Raw genomic sequence first — 26918 nt, forward strand, 5'->3', positions numbered from 1 at the left:
TCTTTGTCAATCTCCTTCTCCTCCTCCCTCTCTCTTCTCCTACCTATGTCCATTTCCTGCCCCCCTCCCCGCCCCTCTCTATCCTCGCACCCTTGTCTCTACCCTGAGACTTGTGTAAATCACTTTATCATTTGTGTACGGAGCAACCTCTCCAGTTGCTTGATCTGTCAGGACAGTAGCTTCAGTGACAATATTTCGAATGGTTTCAATCTACGAATGGGTAGAACTACAAAGTTACAGATGATTCAGATTCCGTAGCGTTCTAATTATAAGCAGATAAGCCATAAATATAACTTCCCCGTTTTCTGTACAACCAAGCCCGCACCTCGTGGTCGTGCGGTAGCGTTCTCGCTTCCCGCGCCCGGGTTCGATTCCCGGCGGGGTCAGGGATTTTCTCTGCCTCGTGATGGCTGGGTGTTGTGTGTTGTCCTTAGGTTAGTTAGGTTTAAGTAGTTCTAAGTTCTAGGGGACTGATGACCATAGATGTTAAGTCCCATAGTGCTCAGAGCCTTTTTTTTGTACAACCAATGGCGAGAAAGAAAACAAAACAGCACATTGTTGTCTATACATTTTTTGTTCAAAATAATATATATTTGCCTAATATTTTACATGCCCTGCTATTGCAGTTGAAGCTGACTTCAAGAAAGAAAATGAAATTGCACATTTTCGCATCACAGCGTAGCATTTTCTTTCTCACAATTGATTTTAACAGAAAACTTGTACACTGTCATTCAAAACTGAATATTTGTTTGTGTATCCTGTTTTTGAAGTAAATCATTAAAGAACTTTTCAATATTTTTGCTGATAACGTTTCCCCTTTCCATATTTTTATGTGTTATGTATATCAAAAAATATACATGGTTAGTCAAACCTATTTTAACACTCAAATGGCAAAAAAAAAATAAAATTGATTAGCTTTACATACCTGTACAAACTAAATACATCGGATGTATTAAATGATATGTCGCAAGTGCTAAATGCCTGCGAACTCAGTCTGTTCGTCATCACGTTCAACATATAAACACCAACAATTAAGAGTCGACTCATGGCCGATGTGCAGTGACCAATTATCGTCCAAAGCGGTGGGTAAGTCCATGCGTTTATTCAGAAGGGAAGGTCCGACAGTGTTGCCACCTTTCTCAAGTCGGCGATGACAGAATTAAGGCGCGCTCATTGCAATTTTTCTTAGACGATGTTAAGGAAACTACCAGGTAAAAAATTTCATTTTTTCGTTACTTATAGCTTTATATGTCAGGTTCGTGATGACGTGACCATTTCGTTAATGGTCATAGATATTGTGATTTTTACGTGGTAGTAAGACAACGCGAGAAATTCGTAAAAGTTTGCAATGAAATATAAGGGTCGCTATCATTTTGCGTTTGGTGTATATTATACAGCTTGTTGCTGCGTATGAAATTTAGCTAACGCACAGAATTTTTCTTCAGACTTGGTAGGAGGTCTCAAGCTGTCACCAATCTCGAGAAAGGTGAACTGATGTGGCAGACTCGTCTGCGGTGGCGCTGCGCCAGTGATGAAACCTGAGTGAAATATCGACAACATTCCTCATATTTCAAAAGCGATTTGGGGTATCGTAAAGTGATATTGGGAAATGGTAGCTCGCAGAGAGGAGAGTATTTTGCCGTATGTTAATTGTGCAAAACTTCATTATCTACTGTGTTATTCCACGAACTACAGACTTTTTTAATGAAAGGATTAATTTTTAAGGGTCATCAACAGGTGGTGAAACGAAAAATGCTATGGGTTTGAGAACAACGTACGACATTACGTGATTATTTTGTACCGAGGACGCGATTTTTCATAAACTACTGACTTTACTTTTCCTTAGTTCCTCACTTAATAAATTTAATAAACCACTGTTTCAGAATTCTCTCGCAACGTGTCTGCATAACATGCTAGTGAGGTGAGAGTTTATAAACTCCGCTGTGTCTCGGCAAAATAAGGAAATTTTAACGTGGCTGCAAGAGAAACGTGTAATTTATATTCAAAAGATGCCACTGATGCTGGTTCTCTGAAAGTTACAAATGGTTAACAAGCGAAGTGAAAATAAATCACCGCGACGGTCGCAGGTTCGAATCCTGGCTCGGGCATGGATGTGCGTGATGTCCTTCGGTTAGTTCTAAGTTCTATGGGACTGATGACCTCAGATGTTAAGACCTATAGTGCTCAGAGCCATTTGAACAATTTTTGGAAATAAATCGCTGCATTTTCATAGCATTCTTTGTAGATGCTACCCAAAGCAGATGTAATAGATCTTTTTGAAAGGTCACCATGCAAGTGGTGGTTAATATTTTCAAAGAATATGAGTTCTGTTATAGAGGTACTTCCCCTCCTGCGCTCCGCATTTCCCCCAAAGCACCTGCCCACAACCCCCCCCCCCCCCCCCCCCCACCATTATTGCTCTCCCCATGCCCGCCCTGACGACTTCGCATGTACCGCCCACAGTATTTTGCATGGGCTCTAACAGCAGCATTTAAAGTCTGTTCACACTTTTCACTGGGAGTGAATGATATCACATCCCTTGTATGGTCCTTTAGGTCATTTATGTAGCGAACTATCCTACTGGAACAGTGCTTCTTTACCATGCCCCATAACCAGAAATGACATGGGGTTAGTCAGGAGATTGTGGTAACCAGGACAATGGTACATCACGACCAATCTGTCGACCTGGAAACGTCGAATCAAGATAATCCCTAACAGTACAGGCAAATGTATGGAAAGCCATCTTGTTGGATGTATCCTACACGGCGCATTTGTTGACGTAGCTCATCGGTCTGGCGCAACTTCTGTAAGTAGATGTCAGAAGTTGCTGTTCATGTATCCAAAAAGTAGGGATAGATTACTCCAGTAGTGCTCATAGCTCTCCAGGCGTTTACTTTCGGGGAGTGACATTTATTTTCCCGAATGACTCATGTGTTTTCGGGATCCCGGAAAATCGTGTTATGTCGGTTCACAAATCCACTTGTGTAAAAAGGGGCTTAATCGCTGGATGCCATTACATTCAGAATATCTTGCTGGATATTCGTCGTTTCAGGTAAAATGTGACATCATTCCACCCACTTAGCTTCTGCGACAATGTTAAAGTTAGCGCGACTTGGATGTGGTATGGTCTCATCCCAAGGTCGTGTTTCAAGATGCGCCACACTGCTTGTTGAGGAACCCGTTTACAGACTGCATCGTACCCTTAATTTCGAAGTAATCTGCAACAGGGCTTCCTGTGCAACAGCGATGTTTTGTTCACATCGTCCTGATATGGATGTCCTGCATTGCATCGATAGTTGTTTGTTACCGATCCAGTATCCAAAAACTTCTTGTAGATGCGGTACACTGTTAAATGGCTTGGTGGCTCACGTGGAAATCGCTGTCTGAGCTTTTCATGGACAAGAGCCGGCGAACCATACACTTCGATCAGGCTTACTTCTTTACTCCAGCATCAATCGTTCAGCCATTGCGTCAACTAAAGCCAGACAACTGAAAATACGATATAATACATGTTATAATGCATTTCAGGGCAACGGTCTTGCCGCAGTGGATACAACGGTTCCCGTGAGATCACCGAAAGTAAGCGCTGACGGGCGTGGTCGGCACTTGGATGGGTGATTATCCAGGCCACCATGCGCTGTTGCCATTTTTCGGGGTGCACTCAGCCTCGTGATGCCAATTGAGGAGCTGTCCGGCCGAATAGTAGCGGCTCCGGTCAAAGAAAACTGTCATAACGACTGGGAGAGCGGTGTGATGACCCCACGCCCCTCCTATCCGCATCCGCCCCTGAGGATGGTACCGCAGTCGGTCCCGGTAGGCCACTCGTGGCCTGAAGACGGAGTCCTTTTTATAATGCATTTCAATGAATAATTTCAGCCCTTTATTTCTCATGCCCAGTTTTGACTAACCCTGTGTATATAGCCTATGTCTGTCCCAATGCTCATTAGAGTAAATTGGCCAGTCATTTCTCGAGAGATTTCCTAACAACATTTGCCCTTTTATATTACATATATATTTATATAGTATGTATATTTAAAAGATATCCTGAAAAACTTTGAAATAAATTTCTCTAGTACCTTTCGAGAGTTTTGGTAACAACGTTGAACAAAGACTTTATGTTGCAGTACTGCTTCTCTCGCGTTCGGATAGTATTCGCAAAAAAAAAAAAAAAAAAAAATGATTTTATAAACATATATTAGACCTGTTGGAAAATTAATGCTTATCTTCCTTTGCAGTTCTGACAAATAGGTTTCTCCTAGGTAGTTCACGAATTGCAACACCTAAAATTTTGAGGCTATTGTGGGCCTTAGGAGCATGATCTTTTTCGAATGTAGTTCTAAGCAAAAAAAGCAATTCTAGCAGTTGGAGTAGGAGATTTTGATTAATTCTGTCTTTTGAATTCTAGTGCTGATATTTTCATTGAAACTTCCATTCCCTAAAAAAATTTTTCTTTATTTCTAACCCAGTTGTCAAATTTATTTTCACAGGTTTAGCTTAAAAATGTTTTAAACGAAATATTTTCAAACAAATCTATATCCCGCATTTCACCCCTTTGGGTTTGAATTTCGATAAACACTGAGAGAGTTTTGATGGCTTCAGCTTTAAAAATGCTAAAGTTCTTTAATAATGGTTTTAAAAAATCTTTCATCCACTATTTCACCCTCTTATGAGTTGAACTTCCAAAAACACTGAAACAAGTATTTTTTTAAAAGTTCTGATCGAGAAACCAAATATCAGTAGTTATAGCTTCAAAATTACCTTAACAGTGACATATTTTCAAAAAAAAATTAATTCTCCGTTTTACCTACTTAGGGCTGGGATTTAGAAAAATCCCCTCTTAAACTACGCCTATGGTAAAGGATCAACACCCTCACCATATTTCTAGCTTCTGTCCTTAGTTGTTTGGACTGGGCAATCAGTCAGTCAGCCAGTTAGTCAGTCAGCGAGGGCATTTCCTTTTATATCTAGAGACAGATATAGATGAACTGGTTTCCATAATCTTTGAAGCATTCTTGCGTAAACTCAGATCAGTAGCAGCTAGGTAACGTAGCGATAGCATGCTTGTGCCTATTTCGGCAGCGAGTACGCAGCTTTTGCCATGAGCTGCCGGTACCACACACTCAACGATTCTGACGTGAAAAGAATTGTCGCGACTGCTCTACTTTGCGTCCGTATACAGCACTTATCATGGCCAATCACAAACACTCTCCTTAGTTACTCCCAATACTTCACTATGTTTCCCTTGAATATAGCTCTCTAGTAACTGGATAATCTTATTCTTGTTTTATAATGTTTGTTATGTTGGTAACTTTTCCTACAGAAGAACGGCTTGTCGAAGAGTACTCTATAATTCAGACAGATGACTACATTGTCCGACGTTACCGGTCAAGAATAGACCCTTCGTATCCACGCAAGCATATTTCTGTTTTGACGATCAATGTACATTAATTCCCGTAATTGCTTGCCTGTTACTGGTTTGTAGCTTGCCCTCTTTCCTTTTTAATAACATTTATTCTGGAAACAGAAAAACCAGTAGCATGAAAAGGGGTACTACGTCTCTACCGTTGGCAGACAGAAGATTTTCAGCTAGGAAGTCCTTTACCTACTAACAGGGAAATTCTACCAGTGAGGATAGCTGAGTCATTCGTTTAATTTGGATCTCTTCGAAGTACAAACTCTAGATGACATAAAAAGTTACAAAAGGCTTTTGGAAAATATTCGCTTTCCGAGGTAAAGCCCTTCTTAGCAGGCCGAGAAGATGAAGGAAAAGCACATGCTGGTAGACATTCAACCTCAAGAAAGCTATGACTATGCGGAACGATTGATGCTGATGATGCTGGGGCGTACGTTAAGTGTCGTCGTTGAGTTACTAGAGGAGCATACAAGAAGGCATAAACACAAATTCTTGTTGCTGCGGTGACTGAAAGCTACACTATGTGAGCAAAAGTATCCGGACACCCACAAAAATCATACTTTTTCATATTAGGTGCATTGTGCTGCCACCTACTGACAGGTACTCCATATCAGCGACCTCAGTAGACATTAGATCGTGAGAGAGCAGAATGGGGCGCTCCACAGAACTCACGGACTTCGAACGTGGTCGGGTGATTGGGTGTACCTCGTGTCATACGTCAGTACGCGAGATTTCCAGAATGCTAAACATCCCTAGGTCCACTGTTTCCGATGTGATAGTGAAGTGGAAACGTGAAGGGATACGTGCAGCACAAAAGCGCACAGGCCGACCTTATCTGTTGACTGACAGACCACCGACAGTTGAAGAGGGTCGTAATGTGTACTAGGCAGACATCTATCCAGACCGTCACACAGGAATTCCAAACTGCATCAGGATCTACTGCAAGTACTATGACAGCTAGGAGTAAGAAGAGAAAACTTGGAATTTATGGTGGAGCGGCTGCTCATAAGCCACACATCACGCCGGTAAATGCCAAACGACGCCTCGCTAGGCATAAGAAGCGTAAACATTGGACGATTGAACAGTGGAAAAACGTTGTGTGGAGTGACGAATCACGGTACACAATGCGGCGATCCGATGGCAGGGTGTGGGTATGGCGAACGCCCGGTGAACGTGTTCTGCCAGCATGTGTACTGCGAACAGTAAAATTCAGAGGCGGTGGTGATATGGTGTGGACTTGTTTTTCATGGAGGGGTCTTGCACCCCATGTTATTTTGCGTGGCACTATAAAGCACAGGCCTACACTTATGTTTGAAGCACCTTCTTGCTTCCCACTGCTGAAGAGCAATTCGGGGATGAGATTGCATCTTTTAACACGATCGAGCACCTGTTCATAATGCACGGCCTGTGGCGGAGTGGTTACACGACAATAACATCCCTGTAACGAACTGGCCTGCACAGAGTCCTAACCTGAATCCTATAGAATACATTTGGGATGTTTTGGAACGCCGACTTCGTGCCAGGCCCCACCGACCGACATCGATACCTCTCTTCACTGTAGCACTCCTTGAAGAATGGGCTGCGATTCCCCAAGAAACCTTCCAGCACTTGATCGAACATATGTCTGCTGGAATGGAAGCTGTCATCAAGGCTTATGGTGGGCCAACACCATACTGAATTTCAGCATTATCGATGGAGGACGCCACGAACTTTTAAGTGCCGGCCGCGGTGGTCTCGCGGTTAAGGCGCTCAGTACGGGAACCGCGTTACCGCTACGGTCGCAGGTTCGAATCCTGCCTCGGGCATGGATGTGTGTGATGTCCTTAGGTTAGTTAGGTTTAAGTAGTTCTAAGTTCTAGGGGACTGATGACCACAGATGTTAAGTCCCATAGTGATCAGAGACATTTTTTTTTACTTTTAAGTCATTTTCAGCCAGGTGTCCGGATACTTTTGATCACATAGTGTTGCTTTAAATGTGGAAAAATGTAAGTTACTACAGATGAGTAGGAAAAACAAACCCGTAAAATTCGAATACAGCATTCGTAGTGTGGTGCTTTACACAGTCACATCAATTAAATATATAGGGGTAACACTGCAAAGCGATATGAAATGCAACGAGCTTTTAAGTATTCTGGTAGAGAAAACGAATAGTCGTGACACGTCGCGCGGCTGGCGCCACTACCTCTTTGTTGTAGTGTCATCTTTGCCATAGATTTCGCTTTGGCCTGCCGCGAATCGGTTGCTCATCGCGGGTTCGGCTATTTACGTCTGCAGCGTCGAGGCAGGAGGGCGGACTGTGTGGTCTGTCGGTTGCGCTTGCAACACGGTTGGGAGATTGGCGCGGGCTCATTGCGCACGGTATTACTGGAGCGCTGCCGCCGGAGGCGGCGGAGAGGTTTTGGGGTTCGGCACGAGGCGTTGTGTTTTGGCTTCTCTCGCCACGCAGTGTATGCTGAGAAGAAGAGCTTGCCGGAGCGTCGCCTGATATTGACCGTTCACCTGGGCATATGGTGTGTGTTCGATCTAAACAGATGCTATTGTGTGGTTATATATATTTGTTAATGGTTAACTAATGTTGTCTTCAGTGACGAGTCTGATATGTCAAAGTTACATCACACGTGACATGATAACGGGGCTTGGGCTTTCCGTCTTAGTTTCCTACCACTGGATGACGGATCTGCAGCTATATGTAAGGAAACCCGGTGAGCTCCTCATTATTAAGCGATCGTATATCTAAAATTGTTGTAACCTTGGTGGTTAAGTACCAAAATTTGCACGTTAATTAACAAGTAATGAAATACTATGTTGTCTCGTAAAACTACATCATATTCCATGAAAGCGTAGTTCTGGTGGGCTGTTGTCCATTTGAGGTTTGTTATTACGTTTCAAGGAACAATCTCATTTGCAGTGTTTAAATGATTTCTTAAGGGTTGAGTTAAAAAAAATAACTTTTTGACGAGCCTTCTTATTTCAGTATTTTTATTCTTTTATGGAATTTGAACGTGCAATCGCAAGTGTGCTGTTGTAGCTTATTTATGTTTCAGTTGCGCGGAGTGTAGTGTATTTTCTCTGGTACGGTGCGACGTGGCTTGACGGCTTGGCCGTTCCCAGTGGAACTGTGTTTCGTTTGACCGGCCTCCATATTTCTGGTCTTCTGTCTCGATCTCGTTCTCAAGTCGAGTATTGCTGTTCTCTTTGTTTCTGGCTCTGACAGGTCGTTAAGTTTTGTAGCTCGTTTCTCTGCCGCCTTGGCGGGTGTACCTTTAGCTCGAAATTTGAATTTAAACTTGTAAAACTGGGTCACTCTGTAATTAGTGCCCGATCAGATTGCTGGAGACTCAACCTTATTTATTCTATATTCCCTTATCAGCCATTTTTATCAAATTTGTACCTTCTATGCTGATTCTGAAAAATAGGAAATTTGTGCCAGAATGAGATTTTTAGTCTGCAGCGGAGTGTGCGCTGATAATAAACTTTCTGGCAGATTAAAACTGTGTGTGGGACCGAGACTCGAACTCAGTACCTTTGCCTTTGCCTTTCGCGGGCTACCTAAGCAGGGTAGCTCAGATGGTAGAGCACTTGCCCTCGAAAGGCAAAGGTCCCGAGTTCGAGTCTCGGCCCTGCACACAGTTTTAATCTGCCAGGAAGTTCCTTGGAAATTTGTGGTAAGGTCTTATGGGACCAAACTGCTGAGGTCTCCGGTCCCTAAGCTTACACACTACTTAATCTAACTGCAACTAACTTACGCTAAGGACGACACACACACCCACGCCTGAGGGAGGAGCCGCGCGGGCCGTGGAAAGACGCCCTAGACCACGCGGCTACCCCACGCGGCTGCTGATTCTGAAGTTTAATTCTTATAAAAGAGGGTTTCACGAGCGTATATTCTCGGGGAATGTTTAGATGCCGAGAGGCTGTTTTTTATTAGCTGTTTGTTACATGATTAGTGCATACCTGTACTGGCATCAACTGGATTATTCCTTAGTCAGAAGTTCGTGTGTCAGGTATTTTCATTGCCGAGCGTTCAGTTTTAGAAGGTGCCTTATTGTTACTTGTGTGCCTTATGTTATGCCTTAATGTTATACCTAGATGTGAATTTATATTGCAAAAGAGAAGTCATTGTACAGGATAGTCTTGCGGGTTCAGAGTTTGGCAAGTTTTGATTGTAATAAGTATTTACTACAACACAAATATTCTTAATTTCTTATGCATTTGTTACGCAGATTTCAACAGGGGTTAAAGAAAAATTTTTATTGTGCTTGTTAAATTAATCGATTTCATTGTATACAAATTATGCAAGCTAATAAACATTGTTTAACACAAGCTATGTATGTTTGGTAATGCTGCTTCCTGTTGTGTTACTGGACGCTAATAGCACGTATACCAGGTCGCCTTCAGTTTGTTGGGAGAATTTGAGGAAAGTGTGGTTCATTTGTAAAGGTGGCCGCATATAGGACACTCGTACGACCCATTCCTGAGTATTGTCGATTGCTTAGGATCGGAATGAAGGAAGACACCTAAGCACTTCAGAGTCGGACTGCTAGACTTTTTAACGGTGGGTTTGACAACTCGCAAGTAGACGACATCCTCTTCGAGGAACACTACTGATAAAATTCAGAGAACCGGCATTTGAAGCTGACTGCCGAACTATTCTGCTCCTGCCAAGGCACATTTGACGCAAGAACCACGAAAATAAGAGAAATTAGGACTAGTACGGATGCATACACGAACCCTCGCTCTATTTGCGAATAGAACAGACTAGTAGTGGTACAGGGCAAATTCCGCCATGCATCGTACGGTGCCTTGCTGACTATGTATGTAGATGTAAATGTACAGTAAAGACTGGCTTCGGACAGTGCGACAATATTCTTCAGTTGCATTATCGATTTGTGAATACTTTGCTGAGGCAAAATGACGAAGCTTGGAGCATCAGACCACAAGCTTTTGCTACCCAAATAAATCGAGAATGATAAAATCCAATATAAAATTGAGGCTCACTGGTTTAGACAGACGGGTGACCGTCCAAAAAGAATTTGTGCTTCTGGGGCAAAGTATCAAAATTTTTGTCGGAAAAATTCAAAGGGCGGCAGTGTGAGCTTCTGTTCTGGTAAGGGTTCACGGTTCCAAGGACTTGGAATCTCGGGCAACAAGGTGGGTCACAAGTAGCCAATTGTCGCTGGCCCTAGGGCCTAAAGTGAATGCACATTGAGGAGTACCTGTAGACATTGTAGCCCTGGGGACACATTAGTCACGTACACCCAAAAGGCGTACTCAAGGCACTGTTACACTTTGCGAAAAAAAGTTGTGCGCAAAGTAAGAAAAACTTTTCTAATTAAGCGGCCGAACCTAAAAGTCGTAATCATCCAGCTACCCAAACCATATGCCTTTTACTGGTTGACTCAGACCTATCTAGATTTGTTCCAAACCTTTATGACGAAGGAGAACTGATATTCCGTTCTCTGCTAAACAGGTGAGAGGCGAATAGTGTTCCCCCCCCCCCCCCTCTCCCCACAGTCTTAGATCATGTTGATCAATTACACAATTGACAAGCTATCAGAATGGTGATAATGGGAATTTCATCTACCTTTCAGCTCTGCCTCTATATCTGTAATCAAAAATCACTGTCCAGTGCGTGTAGTTGGATGTGATCTACCTGTAGTCCGAAAATCTTCATACTTTCTACTTCTTGTATTTAATTTGATTAAGTTATTTTTATAGCTTGCAGCATTGTGTGAGTACTGCATTGTATGCGTGGAGTCTTAAAAAATTGGTAATCCATATTTCTTAAATCATCAATGTTATCAAGTATATCATTAGCTGCTCTTTTATTCCTATACTCGCACTATCTGCAAAAGGAAATAAATTTGCTTATTCTGACAACGCAGAAGAAATCAGAAATACCAGAGGACCAAAAATAGAACCCTGCAGTACTACATGTCTGATTGCTACAAATCCACAGGATTTTGAAACTTTGCAGCACTACTTTATCATTCGTTACACAAACGTCTTGGTTAAGGTATACCTCGGTAAGCAAGAAAACAAAGTAATGAAGCGGGCCCCACAAATGGCTATTTGAGGGATTCATAAAGAACTTTCAGCTAAACTTTTTGTCAGAGAGAATGTCACAGTTAACGAAATGCTTGAAAGTTTCAGTGGCAGATATTCACTCAGCAAAATGCAACAAATTTGTCTTCCGTCTGCCTTTCCTACTACCGAATTTGTATGATTCTTCTATTTTATACAGCTCCTTGGTAATACCCCTAAATATTGATTCGAAATAGCATGCTTCATGCACTCACCACTAATCTTGTAGTGTCAGCTTTTTTCTCATTGGCCGTTATCTTGCGTTTGTGAACATTAAAAAGAGCACAAGTGGAAGTTATATCTTTCTGCATTTCATTTACGACCGTCCAACTGTGATATTTTCCTGTTGACAACAGCACGGTGCGTGGAGAATCTGATATCGCTACCGATACGTTTGACAAACGGTTTATATAGCCACGGGTATCCAATGTGGTCTGAAAAATCAAAAGATCTACTTGAGAGTAGAAAATTTATGCATTTTTCACACAAGTCATTGTTTTAGGACCTGTCACTACATTTCTGTAGCTCACAAACGCCAAGTCCGAAGCCCGTAAAACGAATTCAAACATAAAATAATCAGATTATAAAGATTTCATGGTGTTTCGTCTAAGCAGAGCACTTTATCACGAATGCATGAAAAACTTCAGCACTGAACTAAACAGAAAACGGAATTTCCTAGCAGATTAAAACTGTGTGCTGGATTGGGACTCGAACCTGGGATCTTTGCTGTCGTAGCGGCCTCTTAACAGTTAGAGGGGCTGTACAACAGATCAACAACGGCTGCGGACCTCACTTCAAGAAAAAATGGCTCTGAGCACTATGGGACTTAACATCTAAGGTCATCAGTCCCCTAGAACGTAGGACTACTTAAACCTAACTAACCTAAGGACATCACACACATCCATGCCCGAGGCAGGATTCGAACCTGCGACCGTAGCGGTCACGTGGCTCCAGACTGAAGCGCCTAGAACCGCACGGCCACACCGGCCGGCTCCCTTCAAGAGCTGAGATCGAAACATCGCCAGTGGATGTAAACAACAGACCTTCCGCATAAGCTATTTCGTGGAAAGCCATGTGACAGAGATCCACCAATCGTAAGTAATGTGACTACGTGTAGCTCTCCGCCGAATCAGCAGTCAGACCGGCAGTGTGTACCTACAACTAGGGCAGCTGCAGTCGATACCTACGCCGGCTCTAGCATAGTAGACACTCGCCGTAGCATTTGGTAGAACGTTGTATCTTTGTAATTGTGTAGAGTAGTATTTTGGGTATTTTCTTTTCATTGTCTTGTACTCTTATCTGTTTCTGCGACGAGAAGAATTGTGCACGCCAAGAAGGCGTTTCAATAATAACAAAGCATGTTCAAACTTGATTGTTATTTCTTTCCTGCCGAACGCAGGACACTACAATTACTGGCGACGAGGATAAAACTTTTATTTTCTAACGAAATGACCTTCTCAGAGGAACTTCTTCAGTCCATAGTGGAAACTCTACTGCAGATTCAGGCAGCACTCACAAGGTCAGAACTTCGCCCTCACTTCCCAGCGTTGCAAGAGGTTGCTCATAGAGTTGGTTCCATCGCGGGTAAATTGAACACTTTGCATGTGGCTACACCGACGTTTCTGGCTTCTGATAGGTCTGTCGAATCATGACCGAATTATGTCGAACCGTTGGAACAACATTTATTGACACATGGGATCCATGACGAAAATCGAAGTCGGGCTTTTTTCTTTAGCAACAGTCGGTCCAAAGTTCTATTGTTTAATGCAACAATTGAACTCTAAGCAGTCCCCTAGCGATCTCTCATTTACCAATATTAAGGGCTGTTTTTTTTTTAGTACTTTGACGCACAAATACACGTCACCTCCACCCGTCAGACTTTATTTTCTTGTCGAAAGTCTCCAGGTCAGACATACCAGGAATGGGTTACGACGCTCCAGGGTCTTTCCCGCGATTACAAATTCCGGTGCGTCGACGTTGACTCTTCGTTGATTCGCGATATGGTGGTGTTTCACGCACCAGATGAGGGTCTTTGGGCTTATATTTCGAAGTTACAGCACACGTTCCTCGGCACCTCTCTGCCGATCATTCGTGCGTTTGAACAGTCTCACTGGCTGCAATAGGGTGACCCCGGTTTTCATCCCTGTGTTACGGTGTCCCGGAATTCAGTTTTTAAATACATTTCGTGAAACTTTCTCAAATTTTTGGGATTTCGCTATATTAAAGGAAATACAATACAAGAAATTATTATATTTTAACTTATTTGTCTAAAACTTCCATTGTTTCATACTAGTAATCACAGTATCAGTATTGATACACTCAGGCAATAATTTACTTTGCACGGTACTTTGGCCAACAAGTATAAGTTGTATTATTGTAACAGAGCTATGAAACCGTCCGATTGTCGCGCCACTTACTCACACACTCATTGTCAGATAAGTGTAGTAGTTGATGTTTTGCCAGACAAACTGCAATAGTTTTTTCTCATATTAGTGGTATTATTGCTGCAGTACTGTGAAACGCAATGCCGAAACGTGCCTGCAAGTTCAGTGACTGTTATTCCAAGGAATGGAATTTCATTAAGAAAGGTCGTTTTGATTACGAAGCAGAGTGTTCCGTAGGTAACTGTTTTATTAGTATAAGTCATGGTGGGCGTTCCGACATAGTTGATCACATCAGGTCAAAGAAACACATTAACAGATACAGTGCACCGAGCTGCAGTAAAACTCTATAAAATTATTTTGTGAAACATCAGTCAAGTGAAGAGACGAAAGTTCGAGCAGCCGAGTTTACACTGGCCTATCACACGGTAAAACATCACCATACTTATAGATCTAGTGAGTGTACTAATAAGCTTAACATCATTATGTTTGATGATTCTTCCATTGCAAAAAAGTTTGGTTCAGCAAGAACTAAAGTGTCAGTCTTAGTGAAAGGGGTTGTTGCTCCCCAGAATGTAAAGGAAAGCCTTGAATACATCAAAAAACCTTCTTTCTACGGGATATCCACTGATGCCAGCAATCATAAGGCCACTAAAATATTTCCGTTTGTTGTTCAGTTTTTCGATGTTAATCAGGGAATGCAGACCAAACTTTTGAAGGTGAGTTCCCTACCTAATGAAACATCTGACGAAATTTTAAGATTTTGTATTCATACTATCGAAATGTTTTATCTTGAGAAAAATAAATGTGTGGCATTTTGTGGAGACAACACCAACACAAACTTTGGTGGTTTAAAAAGACAAGGCAAATGCAACGTATTTACCAAATTAAAGACAACATTGCATGAAAACATTTAAGGCATAGTGTGCCCTGCACATGTTTTACACAATAGCATGCAGACATCTGCTGACAGTTTAAGCTGTGATGTTGAAGCTATCGTCATGAAGGTATACTCACACTTTTACATATATACTGCTAGAACAGAGAGACTTAAGGAGTTCTGTGATTACGTGGGAACTGAATATATGAATGTAATGTGTCACTCGAAAACTCGCTGATTACCACTGTTTCGAGCAGTTGAAAGAGTAATCCGCCTGTTTGAACCGTTAAAAGATTTTTTTCCTAAATGAAGATAAAGCCCCCAAAATATTGGTTCAGTTTTTCAGTAACCCGTTAAGTGAAGCCTACTTATGGTTCATTCACAGTCAGATTAGCACTTTGCAGCATGGGATAAAGGAAATTGAGGGAAACACGAAAAGTGTAATAGAGGTAAATGATGTTTTGAAAATACTCTGGAAACTGTTACTAAGAGGAGAGAACAGCAGTTAATTTCTTTTAATGTTAAATCTGTCCTCAAAGGAGCAGAAGTATCAGAAGCAGCGGAAAGGAGTTTTAGAGAAGAAGTTAACATGTTTTATGGCACTTGTGTAGAATATCTCAGCAAGTGGAGCGCCTCATATTTACCCTCATCGCCGGTGTTTGATTGGATGTTACTGAAGAGAGTGCCAAAATGGGAAAGTGTTGAAGAGACAGTTTCTTATTTGAAGAGAAAAGAGATTGAAATCGATGATTCCATTCTCTTTGATCAGTTCGGCATACTGACAAATTTTGTTGAAGAAAGTCTTCACTAGTGGAATGATGAAAAAAGAAACACCATTGGAATGTCATGAGAAGTGGGTGAGTTTTTTTAAAAGCTGTGACTGTCTTCACTATTACTCTGAGTTGGTAATAATTGCAAGGTATTTATTTGCAATCCCAGCCCATAATGCCAATGTGGAAAGAATATTTTCGTTCACGAATATCCAGTGGACTCATGAAATAAACAGAATGGAGGTGGACTCTCTTGAAGCAATCCTGCAGATGCTGTACATCTACAAAATGGATTGTGCCGAGTTTTATCAGTGTGTCTCAAAGAACAAAGACATGATCAAGAAGGCTGGAGGCAGTGAAAAATACCCTTTTATCCAAGGACAGTCGATTCCTTCTACAAGTGCTCAGTAATATTAAAGCTCATGTTAATATTAATTGATGAAAAGTTGAATGGCTGTAAAATTTTGTAAAATCGTAATACATTTCTTTATTACTGTTCCTTTTATTAAATGTCATTAATTATACAGATAATCTAGATTATATCAATCTTTTGTATCCTCTATCTCAAACTGACAGGGCATCATCGATTTCTATTGTGGATGGTGCCGCATACCAACGCTTGGGCTCGCCAGCTTTGTCCTCATAGAGTCACGCCTTGCGTAGTTTCAGTAATTACCCTATATCAGTCGACGGCGTTTTTCCCATACAAACCTTTTACAACTATTGTTCCTTCACCACTCACTTTTTGGTGGTCGGCTCTCCCAGTGCTACTAACCTGGGTGTGGACGTTTTTCGTCGTCTGGGTATCACAGTGCAAGCCGAAGTACGGGCGGATTCGACCCCCTTCTCGGATACCCTCTCGCCCCGTTGCTCAGCAAATACGAAATGTTGTTCTCATCCTCCACACCAGGGGTGAAGGGTTTCACTACGCATGTTCATCTTCTTCCCTCAGCTATCCCCCGATTTTTTTAAGGTACACTCGGTCCCCCTTGCTCTCCGAGACAGGCTCCAGGTGGAACTGCGCCGCTTACACGACGAAGGCATCCTTTTTCCCGTCGCGCACAGTTGCTTGGCGACGCTTATCGTGTTAGTCCAAAAGGCGAACTGTGCTTTACACATCTGTGGCGATTTCAAGGTCATGGTAAATTCGGTGGATAACATACTCACCCATCTTGCAGGCTCAAACGTTTCCTCCAAATTTGATTTGCGCGATACATATTTGCAGCTGCCGTTGGATGAGGAATCGCAGCAGATACTAGTCATCAATACCCCGTGTAGCCTTTTCGGTACAACTGCCTCCTGTTTGGCACTGCCAGCGCCCCCGCCATTTTCCAACCTTATTTGGAACATCTCACCAGTCAGGTACCCGGTGCAGCCAATTATCTGGACGATAATCATGTTCAGGTTGTATCCGGACAATGTCATCGTCGGTGGCTCGTTCGCAGTGGACCACGTGCACAAGTTGGATGGGCTGTTTCAGGTTTTTTCCGAGGCTAACCTGCGCTGACGGAAAGAAAAGTGACTTTTTTTGCGCGCGAGGTCAGTTATCTTGGGTTTACGATTGATGCCCGCGACCTACACGCCTCTAAGGAGTATGTCGAGGTGATTCAAAACCTGCCTTCTCCCACCAATGCGAAGCAACTGCTATCCGCCCTTGGTCAAATCAACTATTATCGGTGTTTTATACCTCACGCCGCATAGATTTCGGCGCCCCTGAACGGTTTGTTGCGCAAGGGAGTGCGTTCGGTTTGGGACGTGCCTTGTGAGCAGGTTTTCGCACGTCTCAAGTCGGTTCTCCCCCGCCCTCGTTGTCAGGCCACCGATGCATCGGACTATGGCCTGGGTGCGGTCCTCTCGCAAGTGGTCGACGCCTTTGAGAGGCCAGTGGCTTTCACATCCAAAAAATTGACCGACGCTCAAACCAAATATAGTCAAATTGGAAAGCAAGCTTTGGCGCTGTTTTTGCCCTACGAGATTTTACGATTTCGTGTATGGTCGTCATTTCACTCTGCAGACCGACCACAAACCTTTGGTTTCTTTGTTTCATCCGGGTGCCGCAGTGCCCACCTGGATAGCGCGCCGCCTCCATCGTTGGGCGCTCTTCCTGGCGACGTTCGGCTTTGATATTGTCTATTGCACCTCTGAATGGCATGGAAATGCTGATTTTCTGTCTTGCCTGCCTGCCAGGGCGGACTGAGTTTGACGCCTCCCCCTTTGTTTGTTTCTATGTGGAAATGGACGTGGATGCAGCTCTGGACACGCTTCCGTTGGACGCCAATGCGGGCCGGCGGGCCACCGCTCAGGATAAGACACTGCAAGCTCGCTGCTGTCAAATTGCTGCGGGTTGGACGACCGGCCGTCGTAGCGTCTGTGATGGGGGGATCCAGCATTTTTGAGATCATCGGCACAGTCTCTTTTCTGCAGTGGGGTCATCCTTTTGCATAGTGATTCAGACGTCCCCTGTTGGTCTTACGACATGCATTGCATCACTGTGTCCTCGACCTCCTTCACACTGGACATTGGGGAATCGTCCTCACCAAACAACTGGCCCACTGGCACCTTTACTGAGGCGGTTTGGTTAAAGACATTGCCTCCCTAGTGTCGGCTTGAACCACATGCCAAACAAGTCAGGCAGCACCCCCACACCAATATTTTTCATGGCCAGTTGCAGCTGCCCCATGGGAACGCCTCCAATTGTATTTCACAGGGCCGTTTCATGGTTCCCAGTGAATCATCCTCATCGACTCCGGGTCGGCATTCCCTTATGTATCCCGCATGATAAACACCACTTCTGCTGAGACTATCAATATTCTCCAGCGTCTCTTTGCTGTCGAGGAACTCTCAAAACGATCGTTGTGGATAATGGTTCACAGTGTACTTTGACTGAGTTTAAGCAATTCTGAACTGCCAATAGAATTTCCCTCGTCCGTACCACCCCATTTCACCCTGTGTCAAATGGCTAAGCAGAATGCTTTGTGCAAACTTTCAAGAGCTAGCACGGTAAGCTGCTGTCCGTTACCTACTAGAGAGGCGTCTTCATTTTTTGGCTACATACTGCGCCGCCACCTATGCTGGTAAAATTCCAGCAGAGATACTTCACAGACGACCATTCAGTTCTCCCTTATCTGTCCTTGTTCCAGAGACTTCTTGCTCTCCCGCCCGCACTTCGGCGCACTCCTTCCGCGTCGGGCAAGAGGTCTGGACGCGAATTTAGTCTTGTCCACAGGCGCGCTGTGCGCCTGCCGTCATCACCAGGCTCTGCGGCCGAGCGATGGAATCTCTCCGGTGGGCCGACGCTTCCGCCGCTCTCCGGCATCTCAACCAGCTCCGTCGTTGTCTGGTGGACCACGACGCCCTGGGGGGAGATGCCAGTTCCTTTCCCAGGCCGCCCTGTTATGGAACCTCCGCTTCCGTCCGCCTCAGCCGCTGCCTCCGCCGCCAGCTGCCCCTGCTGCGCCGCCGCCTCCCGCCCTGCTGGTCACGAACATATAGACGTTGACCAGGATGCCACTACGCCTGTGGTCGTTAGCAGTGATGTGCATTTTTTCCAGGGGGTGAAATATCGTAGCGGTCCCTTATCAGTTAGAGGGCCTGCACAACAGACCAGCAAGGTGGGCTGCCGACTTTCCTTCAAGAGCTCAGATAGATACATCGGCAGTGGATGTAAACAGCAACAGACCTTCCGCATAGACACGGATCTATTTCGTGAAAAGCCATGTGACAGAGATCCACCAATTGGAACTAATGTGACTACGTGTAGCACTCCGCCGAACCGGCGTTACAAGCAGGCCAGCAGAGTCAGAGTGGCAGTGTGTACCTACAACCAGCACATCGTCAATACCTACGCCACCTCTAGCATAGTACACACTCATCGTAGCATTCGGTAGAAAGTTGTATCTTTGTAATTGTGTAGAGTAGTATTTTGGTTATTTTCTTTTCATTGTCTTGTACTCTTATCTGGTTTTTGCCACCACAAGAAGTGTTGTGCTTCTTGTTGTTTTTGCGTTTGAAAATTAGTGCACGCCAAGAAAGCGTTTCAGTTATAATGAAACATGTTCAAACTTGATTGTTAATTTTTTCCTGCCGACAGCAGGACACTACATTTGCCCTTCGCGGGCTAGTGCTCTTCCAACTAAACTGCCCGGGGGCGACTAAAGACCCGACCCCACAGCTTTACCTCCGACTATACCTCACCGCCTACCTTCCAATCTTCACAGAAGCTCTCCTGAGAATATTGCACTACCAGAATTCGGGTAGAGTGAATAATGAGGAGATGTGGCTTAGCCACAGCCACGGGCAGGTTTCCAGAACGAGTTTTTCACTCTGCAGCGCAGTGTTTGCTCATATGAAACTTCCTGGCGGATTAAAACTATGTACCGGACCCGCCTATTGCGTGGAAGTGCTCTACCAACTGAGCTACGCTAGCACGGTGACGGACTGTGAGGGCGGGCGTGAGCCATGCTAGGATAGCTCAGTCGGGTGAGCAATGGCTCGCGAAAGACAAAGTTCCAAGGTTCGACTGTCGATCCAGCACACAGTTTTAATCTGCCAAGAAGTTCTGCATCAGCCTACCCTCCACTGCTAACTCCAGGCGCCGCTCGCATAGCTACTGACGACCTCAAAGAGAACGAACTATTGACATACAGCCAGTACCGATGCAGAAAATTTCGTTTTTGTGAAAGAGAACTTGCTATTTATTCTCACGAACTAACGAGTGCTATCGACAGTGGATATCGAGTTGAATCCATATTTCTAGATTTCCAGAAGGCTTTTGACACCACTCCTCATACAGATATTCTAATCAAACTGTATACCTATTGATTATAGTATTACCTGTGTGACAGGATTCGTTATTTGTAGTGAGAAAGGTCACCGTGCGTAGTAATTGACGGGAAGTGATGGAGCGAAACAGAAGTGACATCTGGGTTTCTCCGACGATGTTTAATCGGCTCTCTGCTGTTCTTAATCTATATAAACGATTTAAGAGATAATCTGATCAACTGTCTTAAACTATTTGCAGATAATGCTGTAGTTTACCGTTTAATAAACTCCTCATAAGATTACGAATTACAAAATGAGTTACACAAGGTATCTGCATGATGCGAAGAGTGGCAACTGATCCTCAAGAATAAAAAGTGTGGGCCATCCACAAGAGTACTAAAAGGAAATGATTAATTTTCAGTTACGCAATAAATTAAGTTACCGATACAGCTAAATACATTAATAACTTAAACTGGAACCATCATGAAGAACAATGTTGTGGGGGAGGCAAACCAAAGACGGCGTTTTATTTGCAAAACACTTGGAAGATGCAATAGATCTACTAAAGAGACTGCCTACACTACAGTTATCCGTCCTATTCTGGAGTACTGTTGTGCGGTTTGAGATCCTCACCAGGAAGAATTGACGGAGGACGCTGATAAGTTCAAAGAGGGGCATATCACTTTGTATTATCGTGAAATAGGGGAGAGAGTTTCACGGATATGATAAGCGACTTGGAGTGGGAATCAGCGGCTTTCGTTGCGGCGAGATCTTTTCACGAAACGTCAATCACCAATTTTATGCTCCAAATACAAAAAATATTTTGTTGATTCCCATCTACATACGGATAAAGGACTATCGTGGTAAAATAAGAGAGCTCACACGGAAAGATTTGAGTGTTCATTTTTTGAGGTGCTATTCGATAGCGGATCGGTCGAGAAATAGTCTGAAACGACATAGCTTCACGTACCCTGCACTACATGATATTGATTTTTAAATCTGTACATCCGCTACTTTACCGCTTTTGTAAACAACGCTGACCAGCGTGTTTTGCTCGAGGGATCCTTGGCAAATAAGAGTTAGAACAGGGGCTAGTTCTGCAACATAATAAATTTTTTATCCAATACCAATTTCGTATGTGACAGGTGCTTTGTTCTGTTTGAGATTTGTTTTCCATTACGGTGAGGGGGGGGGGGGGGGTGCGGTGCTTATTTCAATATCTTCCATTTGTGTGTGTGTGTGTGTGTGTGTGTGTGTGTGTGTGTGTGTGTGTGTGTGTGCGCGCGCGTGTGTGTGTGCGCGATGGAATACCGCTACTCATGCGCGGCTACATTGTCAAGTGCAGAGTCAAGTGTTTCTGCTTTGGATGTGAGAGTCAGTGGATGATTTGGATCTGATCACTGTGATCAGAATTTACTGCGAATTTCTGATAGTAATTTCTGTATCAATTTCCCTTGATAATGCTCTTTTCTAATGATAGTGTAGTTTTCTCTCTTTTCACAACGTTTTCCGGACGTCTTTCTCATTTTTAATAATCTTACTTGGTATGTCTCTAGACCAAGTTTTATGGTGTCTTGCTCTTCATTAGTTGGATATGGAGTAAATGTTCTTAGGCCATATTTACAAGTATCGACTATGTATATAGTTAAACCATACATTGAAGCTCGCTTAGCTTTCCTGATGACTCATTACTCATGGTCCTTCTGGAAACCGCGAGCGAGGGCTGAGCTTCTATACGCTGTCCACTTACATTAATGTTTGACATCAATTTGCAACAGCCACTCACAGACGACAGGTGGCACCATTATCAATGGTTAGAATATGAAGCGCTTGTCTGTGCGTGTGTGTGGGGGGGGGGGGGGGAGGGGGAGGGGAGGGAGAAACAAGAAACAGTGCAGTCATTGTCGTCATGCGGAAACGGAGCAATTCATCTGACGTTCAAAAAAGCATTGTCATTGGCTTTCGGGCCAAGAGTGCAAGCATTTTGGAAACGGCTAAGTTTTTAAAATGTTGGTGTGTTGCTATTATTAAAGTATGCTGTCCACGGTAAAATGACGCTATTCAAAAGCAGCTCAGTGGTGCATTACGGGCCGTAAGTGACAGGGGCGAACGACGGCTGCAGAGATGTGTGCCGCGTGTAGTGGCCGCGCGGTTTAGGTCGCCCTGTCACGGACTGCGTGGCCCCTCTAGTCGGAGGTTCGAGCACTCCCTAGGGCATGGGTGTGTGTGTTGTTCTTAGCATAAGTTAGTTTAAGTAGTGTGTAACTCTAGTGACCGATGACCTTGGCAGTTTGGTCCCTTAGGAATCCTAGCACACTGGACTCGCATTCGGGAGGACAACGGTTCAATCTCGTTTCCGGCCATCCTGATTTAGGTTCTTCGTGATTTCCCTAAATCTCTCCGGGCAAATGCCTGGATGGTTCCTTTGAAAGGGCACGGCCGACTTCCTTCCCCGTCCTTCCCTAACCCGATGAGACCGATGACCTCGCTGTCTGGTCTCCTCCCACAAACAACCCTACCCAACCTTAGGAATCACACACATTTGAACATTTGCAGAGATGTGTACAGGTGAGCAGACCTGAAACTGTTGAGCAACTAACCACCCAGATGAACAACGATCTACCAACAGTGTCTCCTCAACAACCGTCCAGTGAATGTTGCTGTGTAAGGGCCTCGACAGCAGGCGCTTGGTTCATGCTGTTTACTTCGGCGACGGAGGCTGGAATTTCATGTCAGTACCACAACTGAACGTCTGCTGACTGGTGACAGGTGGCCTTAGCAGGTAACTAACGCTTTATGCTTCATTAGACAGATAGCAGGTGGCTTGTACGGCGTCATTCGTCTAAACGCATAACCCTGCAACAATCGTCGGGACGGTCAAGACCGGAAGGCGTGCGTTATGGTCTGGGGAACGTTTGGGTCGCATTCCTGGGTGGTTTCATCATTCTGGGATGCGCAATGTATCAACACAAGTATGCATCTATCCTTGGGGCCATGTCCACTCCTACATGCTGTACGATTTTCCTCAGCACGATGGCATCTAGCAGCAGGACAATGCACAGTGTCACACAGCTCGCAGTGTACGTGACTGGTTCGAAGAGCACCAGGATGAGTTTTCTGTACTACACTGGCCAACAGACTCTCCGGATTTAAAGCCAGTCGAGAATCTGTGTACCACGTCGATAGGGCTGTTCGCGCAATGGATCCTCAACCGAGAAGTCTAGCAGAGCTGGCCACGGGACTGGAGTCGGCTTAGCTCCATCCCGGCCGGTTCCTTCCAGAGCCTCTATGACTCTTCCTGCAAATCTAGTAGAGGTCCGGGCTGCAAGATGTGGCTATTCTCGCTTTTGATTCAAATGGTTCTAAGTACTATGGGACAAAATCTGAGGTCATCAGTCCCCTAGACTTAGAACTACGTAAACTTAACTAACCTAAGGACGTCACACATATCCATGCCCGCGGCAAGATTCGAACCTGCGACCGTAGCAGCAAAGTGGTTCCGGACTGAAGCGCCTAGAACCGCTCCGTCACATCGGCCGGCCTCGCCTTTGAAAGGTGGTTACATCAACCTGAGTGCACAGGCTCCTATGACGATAAGAACTTTGGGGCCCTAGGGTCGTTTTTGTCTTTCAGATGAGAGCCCTCGACTCATTTCTGCTGTGTGCATGTTTGAGGGCGAAACTGGCTATATCTTTTCAACTGGAACACGAAGCCTCTCACGGCGTGCCAGATGCAGGCTTTGTTAGGCTCCTATTACACGAGCGACTCTTTGCTTGTGGCAAGTGAGTCTACAGCAGAGCCCATGGTGTTTTCTTCCTATGCGGAGTCTCACCTGTCACAATTCGCCGTTGTAGTTTACACGTCAGTTCCAAAACAGAGTCTTGCGAGAGACTTCTGCTGTGCAATTTGGTACTTGAATGGGGAAAGTGAAAGGGCCGTCCTTTTTAGGAAAAAATCGAAATATATTAAGAGAATGTAGGAAGAGGCAATGATAATAGGATTTATTCATGACGATAACTGAAACTCGCACGTGATCATCTTGATGAAGGGTGCCCTGTAAATCACGACGAGAGAATCAGTCGCGAATGGAATAGGAAAGAAGGGAAACACCTATTCGTACCAGACGTACCCTTCGCCACAAACCGGAATGTTACTTTCGGGAGTAAATATGTGAATGTTTATGATGACTGAGATGAATACTTCTATAAATTAGAGACTATAGTATTTCAGTACATCTTATAATCTTGTAATGGATTAGTGCACTTAGTAAATAAAAATAAACGCAACAAGAAGGAAGAGCAATCACGAAACAAATCTGTTATTAGAGGAGGATATTTACGTTACTGTAGCACTATTCCATCAAAAATGCTCTTATCAAGATATATCAGAAAGGCGGAATACTTCACTTCTTTCAAATGTATCCTGCAAATGTGGCGGATAATATTAATGAGACAAGCGTATAATCGGACTTGGCAATCGGAGCTCTGGAAACATTCGTGGGTCGAGTGACTGCACGCGTTCGGCGTCGCTTCTGCCATCTAAGTCTCTTGCTGGCAAGAAGTGCTAATGTAATAACCCGGACTCAGAGATAAGCATATTATGTCCCAAGAAACTTGGCTCTGCAGAGTAACTTCTCATCTCTTTGCTAGAGGGCTTCACTTGTAACTTACTACTCAGTAGTTCCAGGCTAGCACGTGTTCACATTTTGTGATGGGCTTTGCATTAAATTTCTTTACACTTTGCAGAAGTTGCTACTCACTGCGCCACGTTAATATCATAAAATTGTATAATAGGAGCTAATTACGTCCTCATATAATTGATATAAAATGTAGCTGGTGGAGCTGAGGAATGGATTATGACCTCTCGTCAACAGTTATAACACGGTAACTGGCAACAACATAAGAGTTTTAGCTTACTGACGGATAAAATAGTGAAGATAGCACATTACATTAGTATGTTCTGAAATGAAACTGCTGCGTCATCGTATGGTTGTAGTAAAAAAGTAAAGCTGTCATCCAGCAGAAGGTTGTTTTGAACACGACCTTGGTTTACTAGGCATAGCCGTATTTAGTGGCGGGTCAAAATCCTACCGGCGTGACCGTGGATCGAACCCAAGACTTTTCGGTGTGAAGTTTCGCATTTTACCCTCTTTATATCCGTTGCTTTGTTATTTTTCTCCCGCATGGCGTCTCTCGAAGTCTTTCGCTGAAGTCTTTTCTCAGTTTCTTTTTCATTCAATAGGGCCAGCCCGCTGACCGAACGTACTGAGCTAAGCCGTCGGCCTCACTAGGGAACTTTTCACTTTTTCCGCTGTTTTATCGGTTCGTTAACTCTCTCAGATTCTATATAGCGATTTTTAATTTAGTGCCAACAAGCGTTGCATGTGTAGCAACGAAGACAAGGCTATTTTTCGTATTATAATTGGCTAAGCATATCGAACACTCGACTCTTTTGCGCGACGTTCCTGCCATGTTTCCAGAATGAGTTTTTCACTCTGCAGCGGAGTGTATGCTGATATGAAACTTCCTGCAGATTAAAACTGTGTGCCAGACCGAGACACGAACTCGGGACCTTTGCCTATCGTGGGCAAGTGCTCTATTAACTGAGCTGCCCAAGTACGGCTCACGCCCCGTCCTCACAGCTTCACTTCTGCCAGTAACTCGTCTCCTACCTTCCAAACTTTACAGAAGCTCTCCTGCGAGCCTTGCAGAACTAGATTCGGGAGGACGACGGTTCAATCCCGTCTCCGGCCATCCTGATTTAGGTTTTCCGTGATTTCCCTAAATCGTTTCAGGCAAATGCCGGGGTGGTTCCTTTCCAAAGGGCACGGCCGATTTCCTTCCCAATCCTTCCCTAACCCGAGCTTGCGCTCCGTCTCTAATGACCTCGTTGTCGACGGGACGTTAAACACCAACAACCACCACCTTGCAGAACTAGCACTCCTGAAAGAAAGGATACTGCGGAGACATGGCTTAGCCACAGCCTGGGGGATGTTTCCAGAACGAGATTTTCACTCTGCAGCGGAGTGTGCGCTGATATGAAGCTTCCGCGCAGGCTGTGAGGACGGGGCGTGTTTCGTGCTTGGGTAGCTCAGATAATAGAGCACTTGCCCGCGAAAGGCAGAGGTCCCGAGTTCGAGTCGCGGTCCGGCACACCGTTTTAATCTGCCAGGAAGTTTCGTTCCTGCAATGGTATGACAATGATGCTGACTTACTATACTCCATGAAATACAGCTACTTACTCGATAACCACATCAGACCTTTCTTATATTTAAATTTATGTACTGCGCCTCCAAAAACTGCAGTCCTAGTAACAATAAGTTCCGACCACAGAGTTATAGGCTGTCCGCCCATTGTTATGATATGCACCGTGCTTTTACGTATCGTGTATACTTTCATTTTCGTTGTGGATAGTGTAGAGAGGGGAGCGGGACTTTATATGAGGTGCCGCACAGTGAGGCAGAGTGCGTAGTACTAAACTTAATATCGCTGTGTATGTTCGGTACCGTTTGGCCGCACTCCTGCTGAGGGTGCGAGCACAGTGGCATGATCGGTAAAAGTGGGCGGGGCTGCCTCTCGTTTGTGAGAGTGGTGGGTGTGCAAAATGGCCGTGAGATGCAAAGCGCACTT

The 26918-nt window shown here is 44.3% G+C and overlaps 1 protein-coding gene and 1 non-coding gene across 3 annotated transcripts in view; one reads left to right on the forward strand and one right to left on the reverse strand.

Annotated features, from left to right (window-relative positions):
- LOC126365777 (glutamyl aminopeptidase-like) overlaps positions 1-26918 on the reverse strand; it is a 790794-nt gene that overhangs the window by 227816 nt on the left and 536060 nt on the right. The gene's annotated exons all lie outside the window — the stretch shown is intronic.
- On the forward strand, positions 8966-9039 carry Trnas-cga (transfer RNA serine (anticodon CGA)). Its single transcript has one exon. It is a non-coding gene; the product is annotated as a tRNA-Ser (tRNA).

This window comes from Schistocerca gregaria, chromosome 4 (genome assembly GCF_023897955.1).
Source record: "Schistocerca gregaria isolate iqSchGreg1 chromosome 4, iqSchGreg1.2, whole genome shotgun sequence".
NCBI lineage: Eukaryota > Metazoa > Arthropoda > Insecta > Orthoptera > Acrididae > Schistocerca > Schistocerca gregaria.